The 21218-nt window shown below is 44.6% G+C and overlaps 1 long non-coding RNA gene across 1 annotated transcript; it reads left to right on the top strand.

The window, feature by feature from the left end:
• The first annotated feature begins 2533 nt into the window (after positions 1–2533).
• Positions 2534–4111, top strand: LOC147728810 (uncharacterized). Its single transcript, XR_015309577.1, has 2 exons — positions 2534–2917; positions 3673–4111. It is a non-coding gene; the product is annotated as an uncharacterized LOC147728810 (long non-coding RNA).
• The last annotated feature ends 17107 nt before the right edge of the window (positions 4112–21218 follow it).

Genomic DNA, 21218 nt, shown 5'->3' with positions numbered 1-21218 from the left:
TTGAGTACAAAAAGCGTTATGTTTCAGAAAATATTTATGTCTCTGAAAAAGGGGATAATATTATAAGTTGGTTTCACCAGGGCGATTTGGTTGCTATGCTTGACCCAAGTAGCAAAATTCCGATACTGTTGAAAGGAAAAAATGAACATGATTCAAGGGGACACATTCCTCAATAGGGATGTTGAGCATCAAACCAAAGAGAAATGTTCCAATGTTTTTAAAGAAGAACTTGGGTGTCTTAAGGGATTTCAGCATGAAATACACTTGCGTGGTGGGGCTCAACCTTTGTGCTGTAAAGTGAGAAGAGTACCTTTGGCCATTAAGGATGAAATGCAAAAAGAAATTGGAAAACTTAAGAAAAGAGGAATAATTGAAGGGGATAAGGTACTGAATGGTTGGCCCCTGTGGTGGCTGCTCTCAAGTCCAGTAGAAGTCTTCGTCTTTGTGTAGACTTGGACCGGCTTAACAAGAATGTTATAGTTGATCAGTATGCACTACCAAATATTTCAGAGTTATTGGTACTGCTTGGTGGTGCTAAGGTGTTCAGTACCATTGACCGGGCATCGGCTTACCACCAGGTAGAGTTGAAAGAGTCTTCAAGAGATTACACGGTGTTCATTACAACATTTGGCACATACAGGAAACGGGGGGATGCCTTTTGGCCTAGTATCAGCGGCATCCATCTTTCAGCATGCCATGGAGAAGATTCTAAAGGGTTGTGAAGGGGTCTGTGTATATCAAGATGACATCCTGGTGTTTGGTAAAGATCAGCAAGAACATGGAATTCACCTTCGTGGGGTGCTTCAAAGGCTGGATAATGCTAATCTAACCTTTAAATCTGATACCACTATTATCAACTTTTTGGTTCACACCATCCCTGAAGATGGGGTCATGCCAGAGGCTAATTTGTTGAATACCATTTTGCGCATGTGTGCTCCTACATCCAGTGAAGTGTTTATAAAATTGTTTTGAATGATTGAGTTCTACAATAAGTTCATGGAGAACTTTTCAGAGTTAAGTTTCAATATAAGGATGCTGCTCTAAAAGGGGGTTGAATTTAACTGGAATGATGCTTGAGAGAAAGAGTTTACAATTTTGAAAGAGAGCGCTCCAAAGCTTAAGAGTTCGATCCTCACAAGGTGTCTATAATCACTACAGATGCAAGCCTTAACGGTTTGGGTGCTGTGCTCCAACAAAAAGTTTGTGAAAGCATGTAAACAATAATGTTTGTATCTCGAGGATTGAAGGATGCTGAGTCTCATTATTCAGTAATTGAGCATGAGCTGTGTTTTGGGCAATTAGGAAGCTCAGGAAATTCTTGTGGGGACAAAGGGGCACATGCATCAACAGATTTTGCATTCGCAAATGGTGCGAATCGCAAAATTCGGCCGTTTGCGAATGCAATATCTGAAAATGAGATGCATCATTTTTTTGTCCATTTTGGAATCGCAATTACTTTTGCGATTCCTTAAAAAAATGCAAAACCAATTGCGATTCCTTAGAAACTCGCAATCCGTGTTGCGATTCGTTTCAAATTCGCAAATTTTGCGAATCCTTAAAAAAATGCGAAAAACGGAATGCATCAATTTTCGCACATGTCAGTAATTCTCAGAAAACACATTTAGGAAGTGCAAAAATAAGAAGAAGTGAGAGCAGGTGGTAAATTTTTTTTTCAACACAACACATGTTGAAATGATTAGCAACTTATAAAAGGGACCTCAGAATGACTCTGGATCCCTTCCAGGATGGCAGCAGCAATTTTCCTAGCACGTAGATGGCGGATGAGAGCAGCAGGGAGGAGGAGAAGAGAACTCAGTGAAAGGGTTTTCAGGTTGTGCATTACTTTGCTTGGGCAGACACAGGCTGACATATATGATAAGTATAGACTGAATGCAGACACCATCATTGATTTAATTGCAGAGTTGGACCCCTTACTGCAAAGGCAGACGCGTAGAACTCAAGCTATACCCACCCATGTGCAGGTTTTATGTTGTCTACACCTTTTAGCCTCTGGCTCCTTCCAAGGGGTAATAGCAGTTGCAGGGGGTGTGTCACAGAGTGCATTGTCTAGATTCTTCAATGACTTCCTGAATGCAATGCTCCATAGGATAAATCACCACATAATTTTCCCCTCAACGCATCAGGAGTTAATGCAGACCAAGTTAGACTTTTATAACGTGGCACACTTCCCACATGTCATAGGATGTGTGGATGGAACACAAGTCCCCATTTGTCCACCAGCTGCTAATGAGTACATTTTTAGAAATAGAAAAAGTTACCACTCTTTAAATATACAAGCAATCTGTGATTCCAAAGGAATCATCACTGACTTAGTTGCCAGCTACCCAGGTAGTGCCCACGATTCGTACATTTTCAAACATAGTGCCATTCATGATCGCCTACTTTCTGGAGAATTTGGAGATGGATATTTGTTAGGTAATTATTTTTTAATTTAATACAAATTGTAATGATTCTGACATCCATTGCAATGTCTGTGATGTTTTAATTACATATGTCATCTATCAATTTAGGAGATAGTGCATATGGATTGAGGTCTTACATTCTCACCCCATACCTGAATCCAACTACCCGCAAAGAACAACTGTACAACAAGGCCCATATCTCAACACGCAGCATAATAGAGAGGACGTTTGGGGTCATGAAGTCCAGGTTCAGAATACTGCATAAGACTGGAGGAGCCTTGCAATATCGGCCAGATGTGTGTTGCAAAATAGTTGCAACATGTGCAGTGTTGCACAACCTAGCAACTAGGAGAGGCCTTGAACTACATGAGGATGATTTGCTACCAAATAATTTAAACCAGCCACAACAACCACATGCAAGAGTTCATGGACCGGACGCAGCGGAAGGGAGAAGAAGAAGGGACGAAATTACACAACATTACTTTTAATAAAAGGTAGGAAACATATTTTGATGCTTTCAAAGGTAAACACTTTAATAAACCATGTTGCACACAGTAGTAGTTTGAAAAAAATATTCAAAGCATGACTTTCATAAAAGGTAAACAATTCAAGATATTGGCCTAATGTAATTCTTAGTCCATATCATTGTACATTGAAAATGTGTTAAATAAAATTCAACAATTACAAGTAATCACTTCTTCCTTCCACGCAAACCTAAAGCTTTAGTTTTCACCGATTCTGAAACCATGCATGGGGAAATATTAATTTCTTTTCCTCTTTTGCTACGGCGTTCACACACGTCATTGGTGTGTGCAGCAACACTGGTTCCTGCAGATTCATTGATAACATTGCCTTCAAAAGCTGTATTCTTGTTGTCATCAGTTGGCAGCACATGATCCCCTCTTTTAATATTTTTAAATCCTTCACATAGTTCTGCACAACACTTTTTAATCCCCTTTTGCATGCGCATTGTGTGTTTTATGACACGTGCATTGCTGCTGGTCACCCTATTCAGAGCCCGGGCATAAGTGTGCATACTTGCCACAGTTCTCAAATGTCTATTACAGTTGGCAATGTTTTGACTTTGAAAAATGTCAGTTAATGTCACTAATGCATTTGCTACACGCTCTGAATTCAGATTTGAGGCAGTATGCGCCCCTTCAATGACCTTGCATAATGTTTTCAATGTCTTATTGATTCCACTGAGGTCTTCAACTATGTGACTCATTTTTCCCTTTATCACTCTCAGGTCTTTACCCTGAAGACGCTGGACTTTCAATAATTTGAGTTCAACTGTACTTGCATGGACATCATCCACTGTGGAGTCTTTTGGATTTGAAGTGCGAGGCCTTCTTCTGTAGAATTCTTGGATTCTTCTACGACCACTAAAGTGTTTTTTGGAAGTGGCAGCCTTCTCAGAATCATCAACCACATATTCAGTGACATTGGCATCTTGCTCAGACTCTGATTCAAGTACTTTCCGCACTGATTTTCTGATTTTTTTAACATGCACAGAGGGTGAGGAACTCATAGTATTATTGTCTGAATGGCTATGTACATCCATGCTGATCTCATCAAAAGGGTTTGCCTCATTTGCCTTTAGTACATCTATAATTAAAAAAATGAAGCATGAAATCAATGTAATGTCTTCTCAGAAAAAAGATTTAAAATAAAGACAATGTGTTCCAGAAGAAGGACGCCTTTTAAATCTTCATTTACCATGTGTTTAAAAATTATTTGATAGGCAAACTGACTATGTACATATTGCATTGATGAATAATGATTTAGACTTAAAGACTACAACTCCCATGATGCATTGCACTGTTCAATGAAATTGCCTTTTACACTAGTGCTATGCAAGTTATGATGTAACAGAAGATTAAAATTATATGTTACAACATCAAACACATGACTAAATACATCCTGCAGCCCAATTTAAGTTAAGTTTGCATTTGTCCAAAAAAATTAATCTTACCTTGAGAAGTGCCAGCATGCTCAGAGGTGTCTATGTTGGTCACTCCAACTACAGCTTCTGTAACAAGTGTCCCCTCAACCAAATCCTCAAGGGGAGTTGTGGCCTTATTGTCAGGGGAGCCACCACCAGTCTTCTTACTACTCTTCATTCTTGACGCAATACTGTCTTTTGCTCGTGAGCGTAAATCGTACCAACGCTTTTGTAGGTTGGTGATGTCCCGGTGGGCAACCCCCACTGCATTCACTTTAGCCTGTATGGCTAGCCACACTTTCCTTTTTGCAGCCTCAGGGACCTTCAAAGAGAGCTTTCCAAACAGCTGGTCGTGGTGTGAAGTCACCTCCTCAATCAGTATCTCCAGTTCTTGCTCACTGAACTTGATTTTCCTTTTTCTGACTTGTACATCCTGACTGGCAGTTTCTGGCTCCATTTCTCCAACAAATAACCCATTTGTGATTGATCACTTATATTTTTATAGAAAAGTTTTCTGAAACGTTTGTAAGGGGTGCCGATGCGCGCTACCTGTCCAGTGCAGCTCGGGTGTTTGATGTGAAGACCGATTGAATCGCGAAAATTTTTTCGAACTACAGCGGCGGCCGCCGCTCGAGTTCGTGCACAGTAACGAACGTCTACCCAACAAGGCATAATCCCCGTAATTCCTGATGTTACGCACATCGGCACCCCTTACACTTTGTAGTGTTGTATCCATCAAGGAAAACCCACAGAGAGTCTCCTGACATTACAAGTATAAGCAACAACGACCCCCAATCCTTGTCCTGAGGAGAACCCTCAACTTATTCTATGGGTTCGAAACGCGTCGGCGTCCTGCTCCACCCAGATACTGCAAATATTAGGGCACAATAGGAACAGAATTCGCACAAATTCTACACCTTTGCTTAGTTCTTTGTGTGTTCCTATTTTGTTGTACCACATGTCAAAATTAACACGTATCTAGTGGTGGTGGAAACAAGTAGGCTAGTATTCCATTTCTCTGTCCACTTGTTCATTTTTATTTAGGATTGGTGCCTCAGTACAACGTTATATTTTGAGGCATAGCACAGTTGTTTATTGTAATCACAATTATTATATGTGTACATTGTAATTTCATGTATTGTTTTTTGGTTTCAATGCATTTGTGTACTTTTGTGAATGTGGTGTGTATCCTTTGATGCCAAAAACGTTTCAGAAAACTTTTCTATAAAAATATAAGTGATCAATCACAAATGGGTTGTCCGCCTAGCAATTACCTATACTAGGTGTGCATTTGTTTGCATTTATTCAGACTGTCCGGCACTTTCTTGTGTTTGGTTTATAAGAGTGGTCCAAGCCGGTCAGAGACAGGACCCAGCCTTTCTCTCTTCTGTCCATTTCTCCAACAGCAGCACTCCAACACACTCCTCCACTGCAGACAAACAGAGCTGAATGCACCAACTGCCTGTTTTCAGTTTGAATCTGCTTGGCAGGTGTGTGCAATTAGGCTCCTGGCTTCCTGGGTGTGGCTGGGCTGTGATGCATGAAAATGCGAATAAATTGCGAATTCGCATTTTGCGATATCGCAAAATGCGAATTCGCAATTTATTCGCACAAATTAATGCGATTCGCTAATTTCTGCGATTTTTACTGAATCGGTAAAAATTCGCAATAATATTCATGCATTCCGTTTTGCGATTCGGAATTTGCGATTCTCTATTTTTCGCAAATTCCGAATCGCAAATCAACACATTGATGCATGTGCCCCAAAGTTTATTGTCAAAACTGACCATAAACCTATTTGCAAAATTTTTACTAGGAAAGCCATAGATCTGGTTTCAGGGAGGATAACAAAATGGGTTATTGCAAAGCAAAATAGGATTTCAAGATAAAGTATATACGTGGTCTGGAAAATGTGGTGGTTGACACGTTGTCTAGATTGGTTAAGGAGAATGAGGAATGTGATGAATATAAACTGTTTGATGATGATGCACATGTGTGCTTTGTGGATGAGGAGATTGGATCCGAGGAACTGTGGAGGGAGGAATTGCATGCTGATTCAATTCTGTCAGAAGTTTTGCTTCTTGTCAATAAGGGGAGGCATTCAAGGAAACAAGCTTCAGAGGAGGTTAAGAAATGTTAGTGTGTGCAAGACTAGTTGGGCACATGTGGGGACCTTTTACTTCAGGGCAAGAGATTGGTTCCACCACTAAAACTCCATGGTGAGTTGTACTGTTCTTGCTGTTGGTGAAATTGTGGTTATAAAAGACTTTGTACAGTAGAATGTAAGTACAAAGGTGAAGCCTAGCATGTCATCATAACTCAGTAAGCTATATTCTCAAACTTGGAAACTGTGTACATTAGGGTTTGCATTCTGTTTTATTGCTATTGTTTCCTTTTATGCTATTTTTTATTCAAGTTTTGTTTTCGTATGAAAAGAAGGGAGGTATGTGGCATCTGTACCTTGCGGTGCTGCAGTGTCATAGGTACCATGGAGGTACCATGGAATGTAGTCACTGGATTGGTATCTTTGTTACTTTTGGGTTAGAATGTTTGCTTTTAAATAACTGGGAGACTGTTGCTGGATCCAGCTGCTGGTTCATGGATGGAATCGTCTTACTAAGAATAAAACATGGGCTTCACCCTCCAACCTGCTTCGACTGATCTTTTAAACTGATACTAGGATCTCACACTGTGCTGTCTAAAACAGACTATAAGAGGAGGGTGTAGCCATACGGCTAGAATGGTCCACCTCAAAGCTGGGGAACCAGGTTCTAGTCTGGGCAACGACCCTCACCATCCTGTGGTTCTGGGCAAATCACTTAGGGGCCGATTCACAGAACTAATCTGAGACAAAATCCTAAATGTACTACTTTTGGTATTCACAGAAGGCACTTCCGATTTTTGGTATTCACAGAATGCACTTACGACTACTAACTTTACATCCACAATTGGGCCGGAATTTCAGCACTCAGGGTGGAATTTCCGCACCCGGAGCGAGAATTCCGCATTTGTGCCAGGATTTCCGCTCTTGGCCGGAATTTCCGATTCCGGATCGAAATTTCCGATTCCGGGCCGGAAATCCCGATTTCGGGCCAGAATACCCACATATGGGCCTGATGATCATTTCAAGTGCCTACCACCCCCCAAAATGCTCCAGCTGAAGTCAATTAACACTAACTGCAAGACCAGCACCACAAACCACATAAAAGCAGCACACATTCATGGAACAGGTTTGGCCACAGCGATTTACTGTTTCCAGTCACTGTAGATCGCTAGAGGAAAATGTACCAAATGAGGAGGAAGAAGAACTTTACTACTGAGGAAACCACCATGATTGTGGAGTTCATTGTGAGGCACCACAAACACCTATATGGGATCCCACCTTACTGCACCAGTGGCACACAGAAGGCAGCTCTATGGCAGCAAATAGCCACTACTGTCACATCATTGGGGGAGGAGAAGCACACAGTCCAGGACATCAAGGAGAAGTGGCAGGATGAAAAGAAGAGGGTGAAGGAGAAGTACTCCATTATCGAGTTGAACAGGATTCGCCCTGCCCCACACTCTGGAACCCGCCACACCACGAGAGGAGGATATCATCACTACAATCCACCGCCATATGCTCCATGGGCTGCCCATGAGTGATGTCGGCAATGTGGTACCAGGTAAATGGGATGACGAGAATAAATATATGAAAAGATTGTCTGTGTTGCACTGCCATTGTGAGTAAGGACGTTGTCCAAAGTTTATGTTGGACTTGGCCCTTGTTGCAAAGTCATCCCTGAACATTTTGCCTTCCTCATGTACATTGTCTGACCTGTTTTTGTTTGGTTTTATGACTCTGGGCACTTTATCACTGCTGATCAGTACTAAACTGCATATGCTCTCCCTATTGTAAATTGATGTATTGATTAGTGACTCCATGATTAGACGCGCTTGTAGAAGTTCTTCACCTGCCGTGAGGGGAACGGCCTTTGTGGTCATTTCAACGCCATGACAGGAGCGGCTTAGCACTAGCCCCTACCACCCCATGAGGGAAACTGCCTACAACTCCCAGCACTCTCTGGTTGGCGCAAGGAAGGAGCGTCATACCTGCGCCTGCTGCACCCTGAAAAGCGTTGCTGCACTCCCGCAGCACAGGACACGCTTGTAGAAGCTCTGCACCTGCATGAGGGGAATGGCTTGGCTGGTCATTTCAATGCCATGACGGGAACGACTCAGCACTAGCCCCTACCGCTGCTGTAAGGGTAACCTGCATCTGCTGCCCCCTGAAAAGTGATGCTGCACTCCCGCAGCGCGGGACATGCGCCGGCAGCGCCCGGGCAAAGCACGGGTCAAGGGGGGCCAGTCCTTTTCCATCATTGCCAGGAACAGGCAGGGCAGGGCCACCCCCCTTTTACCCCAGGCCTTGGGTTCTTGTCTAGCATCTGGAGTCGGCTATCAGGTACTGTATGCTTCCTCTTGTTGTTACTATCATTTGCACCTGCCGGCAGCAATTGTACCCTACCGCAAAAGTTCATGTACTATGGTCAAACGGACTAGGTGTGACTAAACCTTTTATATTGAACTCAATTTAACTGTATTTCTGGACCCAGCCTTATTTTGAACCAGGGCTCTGTACCGCATGCTGCACTTTAGTGACATTACCTTGTCCAAACACCTTCAATGTTATTGCTGCTAAAAATCTATATGCACCTTGCACTTTTACTGGTAATATAAGGTCCTTTTTTTTGTTTTAATATTTGGCATTTTACGGTTTGTGATCTAGTACTGTATTGTATTGTGCACATTACACATTGCACCTTGTCCTGTAAGCGTTGAAGTACTTTAACAGGGATTTGATAATATAACAGTGCATATAGATAAGGCTAACATGAGTAAACGTAGACCGAGTATGGGTAAAAGTGTGGTTGGAACCTTAGATGCCTTCATATTGAGGGCTGAATCAGCCCTCATTAATGAAATAAAGCTTACCAAACAAAGGCTATCTCTTGAGCCCCAACCTTAGCAAGGTAGACTTTCTTTAACTTCAGTAATCCCTGAATCCCTGGTGGTACCAACCATGATGTATTCCTATCCCGGCTGAGCCAGTCCCCATATGTTGTTCCAGATTCAATGACAAACCTTGTCTCCTGTTCATCTTCTGACCAAAAACCTAGCCCTGTTAAACCTAAAGTTACGACCAGAGGGCAGAAAGCAAAATTGAGACAAACCCTTACTAATGAATCCCCCTCCAAAAAAAGGAGGAGCCGAAGATTATTGAAACCAAGTAAACCTGCTCAGAGAACAACTGGAAAGAAAACACTACCTGTCCTCGCTGTAAATGATTCCAAAGAGGGCCCCCCCACACCTATGATACAGATGACGATAGGGCAGTTCGCTGATAGTACACAGGAGGGGAACTTCTGGGGCAGGATTGAAACTATGAGGTCTACCTTTTTGGATCCCATTTTGCAGAAAATAAGTTCAGTAAAAGCTAGATTACTGAAACTAGAGGGAATGGTTAGTTGCAACCCGCCAATCATACCGGCAGTTAGTTCCAATACAAGTAAAGACCATTTAGTTACCTGGGGAACAGGTACAGGGGCAGGTTCACCAGCAAGCTCTGTTGCTTATAGAGAGGTGTCAGATAAGAGTAGCTCCAATAACAGTATGCCTATTAGTGAAGATATTCCAGCTCGCACCCGTCAGTCCCCTACAAGAGCAGGATCCTCTGTGCCTCCAAGGGTTGGGACGTTAGAAGGAAGGGAGTTACAGCCAGCGAGTCTCCCAGTTATCGACCTCCCACCGGAATCCACTCCTTATGTAGTGGTTTTGGGGAGCGTTCCCCCCCCCCCCTCCAAGGGGCTAGAGAGAACTATGGGCAGCTGATAAACAAACTAACTCATTGGTTCACATATAACACCACTTTGGGTGCCTGTGGGGCCAAAAACATTCTTATGGCAGGGTGAGTTGGATTGCGAGCTCACAAAAAATGGGCTCGGGTGATTGTGTTATTGTAAACTTCGATAAGCCTCACACTGCTGGCAGGATCCTATCTAGGCAAAAACCACAGTTGATGGACAGAATGCAGAACAATGTCATACATTCACCCCAGTACAGAGATCTGGGCCTAAATCCATCGTGTTTTTTTTTTGCACTCCACACCACCCCAGTTCAACCATGGCCATATGCAAATCAGTCTGACCCTGTGCCTCATGGAAACAGTCCAGCCCGAACTGCCAAGCCATGCCTTCCCTGGACCGGAAACAAGCTTCCGAGGACCGGTTTCTGGCATTCCAGCCGTCTTCAGCCATCTTCAGCCCGGCTTGCTTGAATCCAGTAGTGTGGAGTGCATGGTACTCACGTCTGAGCATACCCATCCCACTCAGGGTGACAAATGCAAAAACCACAGTTGATGGACAGAATCCATCGTTTTAATTTGTTTTATTTATTTATTTATTATTTTTTTTCTTCAGGCATCCCGGTCCCAGGTTGCTTGTTCCCGGTCCAGGGAAGACATGGCTTGGCAATTCGGGCTGGACTGTTCCCATGAGGCACAGGGTCAGACTGATTTGCATATGGCCATGTCTGAACTGGGGTGGCTAAGTGAGCTAAAGAATGGTGATGGATTAAACCCAGATCAGTTGACTGGGGGTGAGTGTTTGATTTGCTCAAACGCTCCGTCCATCATCCCCTTTTGTATCGCTTTGTTCGCCCTAAGTGTGGCAGGGTATGCTCAGACGTGAGTCCCTTGCTCACTTGGCCACTGGATTCAAGACAGCCTGACTGATGAGGATTATGAATCCAAAACCAGTCCCAGGATGCTTGTTTCCGGTCCAGGGAAGACATGGCTTGGCAGTTCGGGCTGGACAACTCCCATGAGGCACAGGGATGCCGCTCGTAGTCGTGGACATTGCCTGATCTTAAAGTTGATGCCCTCATATTAACCGTCCCCTTTGTCCTGACCTGGATTGCTGACCTAATAGCCAGTCCTTTGCCTCATTGCCGGAGCTGCTGCTGTTGGACATTTGGCGGATAACGGTGAGTGCGGGACTGCGAGAGCCAGAAGTCTCAGCGCTCACATACCAACACGCACCTGGTGACTCTTCCCGACCCTCCTCTCTGGTGCTCCGTGCCGTCCTGATATAAGACTCGCGGCCCCTGCTCCACGGGAGCCGCTCGTGGTTGTGGACATTGCCTGATCTTAAAGCTGATGCCCTCATATTAACCGTCGCCTTTGTCCTGACCTGGATTGCTGACCTAATAGCCAGTCCTTTGCCTCATTGCCGGAGCTGCTGCTGTTGGACATTTGGGGGATAACGGGGAGTGCGGGACTGCGAGAGCCCGAAGTCTCAGCGCTCACACAACCACGTGCACCTGGTGACTCTTCCCGCCCCTCCTCTCTGGTGCTCCCTGCCGTCCTCATATACGACTCGCGGCCCCCGCTCCGCGGGGCCACTCGTAGTCGTGGACATTGCCTGGTCTTAAAGCTGATGCCCTCATATTAACCGTCGCCTTTGTCCTGCCCTGGGTTGCTGACCTAATAGCCAGTCTTTTGCCTCATTGCCGGAGCTGCTGCTGTTGGACATTTGGGGGATAACGGGAATGCGGGACTGCGAGAGCCAAAAGTCTCAGCGCTCACACAACCATGTGCACCTGGTGACTCTTCCCGCCCCTCCTCTCTGGTGCTCCCTGCCGTCCTCATATACAACTCACGGCCCCCGCTCCGCGGGGGCCGCTCGTAGTCGTGGACATTGCCTGACCCTAAAGCTGATGCCCTCATATTAACCGTCGCCTTTTTCCTGTCCTCGAATGCTGACCTAATAGCCAGTCCTTTGCCTCATTGCCGGAGCTGCTGCTGTTGGACATTTGGGGGATAACGGGGAGTGCGGGACTGCGAGAGCCAGAAGTCTCAGCGCTCACACAACCACGCGCACCTGGTGACTCTTCCCGCCCCTCTTCTATCTAGTTATAGTAGGCCCCCTACGCCAACGCGGGACGCGCGTGGGACAGAGCCCGGGGCTAAGCCCGGGCAAAGGGCGGGCCGTCTGTGGCCGTCCGGGGCCGGCAGATGCTGGGCTGAGCCACCCCCTTAACATCGTGAGTGCCACTATATTTGATTGTAAAGCCATTTATTTATTTTTCACATCCTTTTTGTGTGAGACTGTAAAGCCCGCGGTTTGTCGTCTGTGACTGTCCAGACAAAATTGCTTACTATACATTTCATGAGCCGTCGTAATAGTCTAGGCAGGCCATCACTGGCGGGGGGTAGTATAAGGGGGACTCTTGATGCATTTATCACTAGGGCTGCTTCCGTATTGGAAAAAGAGATGGTTCTAACAGAAAAACGATTGTCCCAGGAGCTTATGAGCAAAAAACGCTCTTCTTTAGGGGCAATAAAATCGGTAGTAACTCCACTTAGACAGCACCTAGATGAGACCCCCCCACTTACTGATACTGATAATTTGCACACTGTAAATGATCTATCCCGGTCGCCACAGCTAGAATTGATCACAAATGATTTCGATGAAGTGGAGTCACTGTTAGAAATGACGCCAAGTTTGTCTCCCACCCCAGTAGTAAGAACCCCTAAAAGAGGACCTGTTAGAAGTGAGGTCCAGTCTCTAAAATGTATCGCTCCGCCCTCAAAGAAGAGGAAACTTCGGAGCAAGGAACAGGGTGACAATAGCCATAAACGGAGGCCCACAACTAAAGCTCAACCAAAAAGACCATCTGCCACTACCCCTGACTTTGCCATGACAGAAACACTCCATCAACCTTTATAAATGAGTTGTTGGCAAATATAGAAAAATTGGTAAGATCCTAAATCCTTCCCCTACTAGAAAGGGTAAAGAGATTAGGTGAACAGCCAGGCTCGTTGGAAAAGGAAGTGGTAAAGACCTCCTTGTTGCTAAGTAAGCAACATGACGTCTGTTCTGGGTTAAAAGTTAACGGAGAAGGTAAAAAGCCATTATCTGAATCTCTTGCAAAGGGCCTGAATCTTCCCTCTACACAGAAGCAAATAGTGCCCAAAGTAGCACAAACATCTAAATTAAGTGACCAAAAAAAGTGAGATATTGTAGAAACAACCAATAAATCCAATTCAGTCAGAAAAGAGGGTAAGGGGCCCATTGAGCCAAAAAATGTAAATAGTTTAAATAAAAGAAGAGTGGATTTACCCCCGGAATCCGCTCCTTACGTTGTGATTATGGCAGGTGTCCCTGTTCTCCCCATAGAAGTAAGGGAAGACCAACGAGCCCTTAAAAATAAAGTAATATTTTGGCTGTGTAAAAATAGACCTTTTTATCTGCTCATATTAACGGAGAAATTCTAAGTGTTAGTAGTGTTAATTGGATTGGCACTAGGCCTAAAGACAGAACAGGAGATATTATCATCATTAATTTTAAAGACGTCAGAGCAGTCAGACACATTGGTGATTGGTGTGATATAGGAGGCAGTGAAGGTATATCAACGCATCATCTAAGTTACTTTTACCCTCAAACTTCCTTCTCGAATCCTCAAGGTCCCTCTTCAGGACACAGGGCATTAAATAGGTATAGTACAGGATTCAATGGTTACACTCATCGAACTTTCAGCTATCCACAAAATCCAATCTGGGGAAACCGGGTTGTAAATGGGCATAATATGGATCACTATGGTTTTAATATCCCAACATTTAACCAATTCGAGTTGCTATATGGGTTGGAAGATGTGGACTGACTCCAGCGCATTGGCAGTGAGAAGCTGTCCACATACGGCAGTCATGAAATCTCTAATATTGAGCTTACTGCAAATATTGGGGAGAGGGAAGTGGAACCCTCTAGTAGTCATGAGTATGACTGTCCGGGAGAGTTCCCAAATAGCCATGAACAAACTAGTTCTAGCACAGTAGCCAAAGGAGCATTGATATTAGCTAATGTAAAAGATAGAGAACCAGCTCCAACTGCGAATATTATTAGCCTTCTCTCTTGGAATATAGCTGGATTGCAAAAAAAATGGCTATTCCTGAATGGAACAATGTTATTGGTTCATTTAATATTTGCATAGCCCAAGAGACATGGAGCATGTTTCCGCTCCACAAAAATGGGTATGGCACTTATTTTATCCCTGCAACTACATTAGGAAGAGGACGACCATCGGGTGGATTACACATATGGATCAGTGTGACACTGAATTGGTCTATCACTGCCCACAATTTGCCCTCAAATGATTTATTACACCTATCCCTGAGGGGCCTGACGGGTGGAACCACATTAGAACTGTTCTGTGTATATGCTAGAGGTTCTAAGGGAGGGCAATTGTCACCAACAATAACCCTACTTGATGAAACATTGGCGTCTATTCCACCAAAGGCCAAAGTGATAGTAGGAGGCGACTTTAAATACACCTATGAACCCTTAGATGATGAGGAGATAGTTGGACTCAATGCAGACGACTGGAAGCAATCTATCCCCCTGGTCAACTTAAAGCCTATTAAGAAGTGGACGGCTAGAGCAATACAGATGAATGCTCTAACATTAGAACATAATTTACGGGCACTCAACGGGAGGACTGTCTCAGATCCCGATGGGGCAATGACATATAATAGACTGGGATGTCCTTCTCGTATAGACTACATACTGATGGACATACAATCTTGGGATATTTTGGTAGATATGGTAAATGTAAATGTACATGTATTTATATAGAGCAAATTACCCACATCACAGGCATCTAAGCGCTTGTTTAGGGAACCCGTCCTGGTATTCCCCTGTGAGATGACCCCGGCAGGGTATGCACAAGGTGAAAGCCAGGCATCCCGCCGCGAGGGGCCGTTGTGGAGATTAAGCAAGCTATTGCCCAGAGTCGCAGAGTGTGAACCCGTGAGTCGAGTAGGCACCGGAGCGAGAATTATCGAGTCCGTGGAATTATTGAGCCCAAGCCCTGTCGAGGCGGGGAATTGAACCCTGGTCCAGGGCCGATCTCAGCTTCCGGGTCTGCCGCCTCTAACCCCTGAGCCACACTTCTCCACTTCTGGTGATCAGGCCATCTCAAGACAGTGATCAGATCCCACTCTGTATGAGCTTTACCTGGGGGAATAAGATCAATATAATTAACACTCTGAGGATGATTGCTAAAGAAGTTATCCATACAAATTGCAATTGGAAAGTAAAATGGAGTAGGATTAGCTGCGAGGAAGGGAAACTAAATAGCATTAAAGAATTGGTACACGCAGAGATTAGAAAGTTAACATCTGGCAGCCTAATACAGCCCACTTCACAAGATTATAAACCAATGGATTCCTTTAGGATTCTAATAGATAAAATAGGAGTCTTTTTTACCATTGAGACGAGAAAGGGTCCTTGTAATACTAGAATTTCAAATGGTACCCCTTGGTATACTGCTGAGTGTAGGGCAAAGAGGAAGGCAATAACAGCTGCCATTAAAAGTTAGGACCCTCCAGCAGTAAGAATAGCTAGAAAGGAATATAGCAGGATTATCAAAGTAGCTAAGAGGAACTGGGAAGAGGATCATTGACAGCAACTTAAATTAGCTGCCAATGCAAAAGACCCAACCCAGTTTTGGAATTTGGTCAACAAAATGGAGAGAAGAGGGGTCGAGGCAATGCCAAATCACATAACAGAACGACAGTGGCATGCCCATTTTTTCAAATTATATTGTGGGACAGCAGATCTAGAGCAACCTATGGGTGTCTATGTTAACAATAACATGGAAAAACAAATGCAGCTAGAAAACATTGTCCCCCGGGAAGTGCAGGATGCTATTACCAACATAATACCAGGTAAGGCGGCAGGTCCGGATGGACTGCCGGGTGACCTACTTCAGCATGACCCTAAATTATGGTCCGACCTCATTGCACATTTAATGAATTTAGTTATGGCTGGATATCCAGTCCCAGAATCTTGGAAAGGTGCAGAGATCGTTACCATATATAAAAAAGGTGACAGAGAGGACCCTGCCAACTACAGACCTATAAGTTTCATTGACACAATCCAGAAGGTAGTTGTCAGGGTCATAGTTAATAGAATTGAGACATGGCTTCATGAGTACAACATTCTAACCCATTTCCAGGCGGGCTTTAGGAAAAATTTAAGCACGATGGACCAGGTTTTCAGGTTTTGTTCAGTATATTGGAAATCTGTGACCATCGCAAAGGGTAGCCTATATTTGGCCTTCATTGATTTAAAAACATCATTTGATGTAATCCCCCGTGCTAAACTCTGGAAGGTTTTGTTGGCCATGGAGTTTCCGTGTTATCTCTTGCAGCTCGTTGTTAGGCTTCATGAAGACACCTATGCCAGAATCCGGTGGGGTAGTCAAGGTCAACTTACAGAGAGGGTGCCAGTCAGCAGGGGGGTCCGCCAGGGCTTTGTTATGGCTCCGACATTGTTCTCCATCTTTATTAATGGGGTGGTAGACCATTTGAGGGAGGACTCTGCAGATGCCCCAGTCATGGCAGTTGAGAAAACACCTACCCTCCTCTTTGCTGACGACACTCTCCTGATGTCAAGAACCCCATCAGGTTTACATAAACTGCTTGATCGATTCAGTGTGTTCTGTGATGAGCGAGGGCTAACCATCAACACCTTTCAAACAAAGTTGATGGTGCTAGCCTCAAAAAAGGTTAGAAAAGCCCATCTTACCCTAAATGGGGCCGCTTTGGAGGTGGTGAAGAATTTGATTATCTGGGAGTCAGATTACGTAACAATATGAAATGGGATTCTCATTTAGCAAAAATGCTCCTGAATCTTAAAAGGGTTTCTGGAGTAATACTGAGGAACCAGCGCCTATCGATTAGCAGGCCAATAGCTCCAGCCCTCGCAGTCTATGAGGGAAAGGCACTAGCCGCGGCGGTCTATGGCTCTGAACTGTGGGGAGGAGATAACACAATGGATTTGGTAAGAGCTGAGAACAAGTTTGTGAGAGACCTAGTTTCACTCCCCATTTCAACCCCTCTAAGACCCCTTTATGTCAATTTGGGTGGTCGAAGAGGCAAGAACCATCATAGACGCGGGAGGATCAGTGGCAGTGATCCTCCTAGATCTGAGTGCCGCCTTCGACACGGTGGACCATGCCATCCTCATCCACCGTCTGCAGCATGGCTAGAATTTCCGGCACCGCCCTGTCCTGGATCAAATCCTTCCTAGAAGGCAGAACCTTCCAGGTGTCCGACGGCACAGTTAACTCCAGTGCTCTTCCTCTCCAGTGTGGGGTCCCCCAGGGCTCCTCCCTGAGCCCCACACTTTTTAACGTATACATGTCTCCCCTCGAAGACATCGTAACTCCATTCTGCATAAAAACAGTAATGTACGCCGACGATACCCAGCTGGTAGTCTCCATAAACCAGTCGACTAAAAGTCTGGACAACCTGTCATCATGCCTCCAGAACATCTTTCAATAGATGTGGGAATCGCGCCTGAAACTAAATGGAGAGAAATCCGAGATCCTTCTCCTGGGAAACCCACGCAGACTCCCCCCATCCATCTCCTGGCCACCCTGTATGGGATCACCCCCTACCCCCAAGTCCGAAGTCAAAAGCCTAGGTATCTGGTTGGACCAAGACCTCAACTTCAAAGTCCAGGCCAGAAAAACCGCTGGCACATGCTTCGGCCTTATTCAGACAGCGCGAAAAATCCCTCACTTAATCCCCTTTCAATCCCGGAAACTGCTCATACAGGGGCTAGTTAATTCCAGACTGGACTACGGAAATGCCCTTTATTTAGGGGCTCCCGCATCGGTCATTAACAGACTGCAATGCGCCCAAAACGCCGCCGCAAGACTCCTGACCGGGACCAAATTTAGATGCTCTGCCAAACCAGCCCTCAGATCCCTACACTGGCTCCAGATTAAGGAAAGGATCACTTTTAAGACCCTCTGCATCTCACACAAAATACTACAAGGCAGAGGCCCGCCTATTCTGAGATCTCTCGTCAAACCTCATCATTCGAACAGACAACTCAGATCAGACTCCCTTTCCCTGGCCAGTGTCCCCAGAATAAGAAAGGCCCGCTCCGGGGGGCGACTGTTTTCATACAATGCTCCAAAGCTGTGGAACTCGCTCCCACTCTTCATCCGAAGAGAACACAACCTACTTGCCTTTCGTAGGCAACTAAAAACGTGGCTCTTCCCATAACCCATCACTACTACTTCCCCCCTCTGAAAGCTACAGGTTGATTGTCAGCGCTGGGACGCCCTAGGGTAGCTATGCGCTTTACAAATCTGCATTCAAATTCAAATTCAAATTCAAGATCAATTGGTGACATAGTACGCCTCCGCCCCTTGCTGTTCTGGGTGTGCCTAAGAAGGACACCAGAACTGGCTAAATACGCTTTGGTGTTGGATGAATTGATCAATTTGAATGTCTCCAATAAAATAAAATGGCTCAATAAATTGAAACAGTTGGTGATGAATCTAGGAATGACAGAATTTTGGGATTCCCAATCACCACCTCACAAACAAATTGTCAAAAAAATGTATTGGGAGTGGGTGGCGGCCGAGGAACTAAAAAGTACAAAGCAGGGATCATTAACCAATCAATTTCTGGAACATAAACCAGCCAGGAAGTTAGAGCCACCCTTGGATTACATCCAACTTCCTAGAGACAGATCACTCTTTTTGAAAATGAGATACGGTACACTCCCGTTGAAAAAGTTTATAGCGGGGTGGAAAGGAGTGAGAGACTACGATGTTACCTTTCCAGGCTGTTCATTCAAGAAGGAGTCTCTACCGCACTTTTTGTTTGCTTGTAGGGCTTATAAGCTAACTCGAGCTAGGTGGTTAAAACCTGTGTGCAGAGAGATGGGTGTTAGAGATTTTAGGATTGCATTACGTATTCTTCTAACTGACACATCCTCTATGTTCATTGTCTGTGGGATTGCAAAGTATCTCTCTAGCGCTTGGTTCATATGGACTAGGCTGCTAGACGCCACAAAATAGAAATGCTAATCTCATCCTGATTGATGTTTCTTACTGAAAACGCATTTTAGGCTTTTGTAATTATCCTTTATTGTAAAAAGTGTTTTTAAATCCTCTTTTAAGATGAAATTGTATTATGTATGTGATACTTTTTGTATATTGATTTTATGATTAATGAATGTCTGCACTTTTAAGATATGGAAATATCGAATAAAGTATTACTACTACGATTTGCATATGGCCATGTCTGAACTGGGGTGGCGGAGTGAGCTAAAGAATGGTGATGGATTAAACCCAGATCAGTTGACTGGGGGTGAGTGTTTGATTTGCTCAAACGCTCCGTCCATCATCCCCTTTTGTATCGCTTTGTTCGCCCTAAGTGTGGCAGGGTATGCTCAGACGTGAGTCCCTTGCTCACTTGGCCACTGGTTTCAAGACAGCCTGGCTGATGAGGATTATGAATCCGAAACCGGTCCCAGGATGCTTGTTTCCGGTCCAGGGAAGACATGACTTGGCAGTTCGGGCTGGACTGGTACCATGAGGCACAGGATCAGACTGATTTGCATATGGCCATGTCTGATCTGGGGTGGCTGAGTGAGCTAAAGATTGGTGATGGATTAAACCCAGATCAGTTGACTGGGGGTAAGTGTTTGATTTGCTCAAACGCTCCGTCCATCATCCCCTTTTGTATCGCTAGGATCCTATCTAGGGACATCTGCCTCACTCCCCTTTCTGGATCTGTCATCAGGGTTTTACCTCTGGGCTATTTTTACAAGCCATTCCCGCTTAGGGATATGCTTGATTATGTCCCCAGGGCACTTCCCTAAGGTGGGTGGTCAAATAGAATAGCACCCAGGCAACAGCCTATTTCTATGGCCTATTTCTATGGCCCACTCATCCTTTGAAACAGATGAGCAGATTGGTGTTGACCCCTCACTGGAGCAAAACAATAGATTTTCTGTTTTAACCGGGTTGGAGGAGTGTGACTGACTAAGGTTCTCCATGCCCTCCGAGCTGGAGCCTGTTGCACTTCCCAGTCCCCAGTAGAGGTAGTTGAGAGGCCCTCAGGTGAGAGACCCAACATTTTTTATCTTGCAATATCGCAGAGCTGGCAAATAAGCTTTAAGACCCATTGTGGGTGCGATTTGTGATGCAATTTTCGATAATTAGCTTCCAAGAAACATGGTCAGTGGACTGCGATTTATTATAAGACTTTTTTTCCAGCCACTCGTTCGGTGAGTGGAAGACCAGAAGATGGTCTAGTTGTAAACAGATCTGTGGCTGTCGATTGTCAGATTCAGGCTGTGTCAACAATAAACCCAGGAATTCTTGCATTGTCAGCCAAAAGGGGGGACATTAGATGGGGCCTTATTACCTTCTAAACTTCTGTGGCATGTCCTTATGGTGCTTGTAATATCAACACCTTGGGAGCATTTATAAGACAATCTTTTACCCTATCCTACATAATCTTTTAGTTTCTGGTGATTTTAACATACACCCCTGTAGTAATCCAATACTATCCTGTATTTCTGCGTTGGGATGCCCCCGCATGAGGGGGTTTCACTTTGAAAATCATGCCCAGGAAAAACTGTTGCATAATATGATGAATGAATTTGACATGGTGGCCTTGATGTCTTTATCTGCCCCGCAAACTAAATTCTCTGTGCCAACTTTTGAAGGGCGTGGTAGTGGGTCGTTTATAGATTTTATCTTAATTTCTTCTTCTTTGAAATCCTCTTTTCATGGTTTTAATATTATGGAGAGGGAATTTAGTGACCACAACCCATTATGTGTTCACATGATGTGCTCATTATCAGTAAGAACTGACGACGTTTCAACCAGTGGAGCACTGAGACCAACTGATGGCAAGGGAAGACGTAAATGGTCCCAGATGACCCCAGGTAAATTTTACAGCAAAGTAAATGCATCCTGTGCCCCAAGTAAGCATTATG

Source organism: Lissotriton vulgaris, chromosome 3_1, assembly GCF_964263255.1.
Source record: "Lissotriton vulgaris chromosome 3_1, aLisVul1.2, whole genome shotgun sequence".
Lineage (NCBI taxonomy): Eukaryota > Metazoa > Chordata > Amphibia > Caudata > Salamandridae > Lissotriton > Lissotriton vulgaris.
This window is presented reverse-complemented; position numbering and strand designations above follow the sequence as displayed.